General features: G+C 42.5%; 1 long non-coding RNA gene across 1 annotated transcript in view; it reads right to left on the reverse strand.

Moving 5' to 3' along the window:
* LOC116548480 overlaps positions 1 to 819 on the reverse strand; it is a 1,467-nt gene extending 648 nt beyond the window's left edge. The window contains exon 1 of the long non-coding RNA XR_004267446.1: positions 353 to 819. This is a non-coding gene — a long non-coding RNA (uncharacterized LOC116548480). The remainder of the gene's footprint in view (positions 1 to 352) is intronic.
* Positions 820 to 825: the final 6 nt, after the last annotated feature.

The following is an 825-nucleotide window of genomic DNA, read 5'->3' on the forward strand; positions in this document are numbered from 1 at the left end:
AATTCTCCTGCCTCAGCCTCCTGAGTAGCTGGGATTACAGGCACACACCACCATGCCCAGCCAATTTTTTGTATTTTTAGTAGAGACGGGGTTTCACCATGTTGACCAGGATGGTCTCAATCTCTTGACCTCGTGATCCACCCGCCTCAGCCTCCCAAAGTGCTGGGATTACAGGCTTGAGCCACCGCACCCGGCCCGCGAACTCTACACTTAACACCACTGAACGGTACACTTAATACCACTGAACTCTACACTTAATACCACGAAACGGTACACTTAATACCACTGAATGCTATACTTAATACCACCGAACTCTACACTTAACACCACCGAACTCTACACTTAACACCACTGAACGGTACACTTAATACCACTGAACTCTACACTTAATACCACCAAACGGTACACTTAATACCACTGAATGCTATACTTAATACCACTGAACTCTGCACTTAATACCAATGAATGGTACACTTAATACCACTGAACTGCACACTTAATGGTTAAGAAAGTAAATTTTATATGTATTCTACCACAATTTTTTTAATTAGGGGGAAAAAAGTACCCTGGTACCTATTCACTTTTCTTCATGGGGACCTTCCTTAGGAAAACCTTTGTGCCATTTTCTGTTGACCATGAGTTGACTGACTTGTAAGTTTAACTGAAAGTCTGTCATCCTAGCCGCCTTCTCTTGTCTTTCTCTTCCTTTGAAGGAATTCACTTGGAATCTTATAACAGTGGTACATTGTCTTATTCAGGAAGAAGGAGAGACTACCACCTTGCAACTAGAAAAAGATTTGCGCACGCAGGTGGAATTGATGCGAA

The sequence above is a fragment of the Sapajus apella genome, unplaced genomic scaffold, assembly GCF_009761245.1.
Source record: "Sapajus apella isolate SASKATOON/1434 unplaced genomic scaffold, GSC_monkey_1.0 scaffold12954, whole genome shotgun sequence".
Lineage (NCBI taxonomy): Eukaryota > Metazoa > Chordata > Mammalia > Primates > Cebidae > Sapajus > Sapajus apella.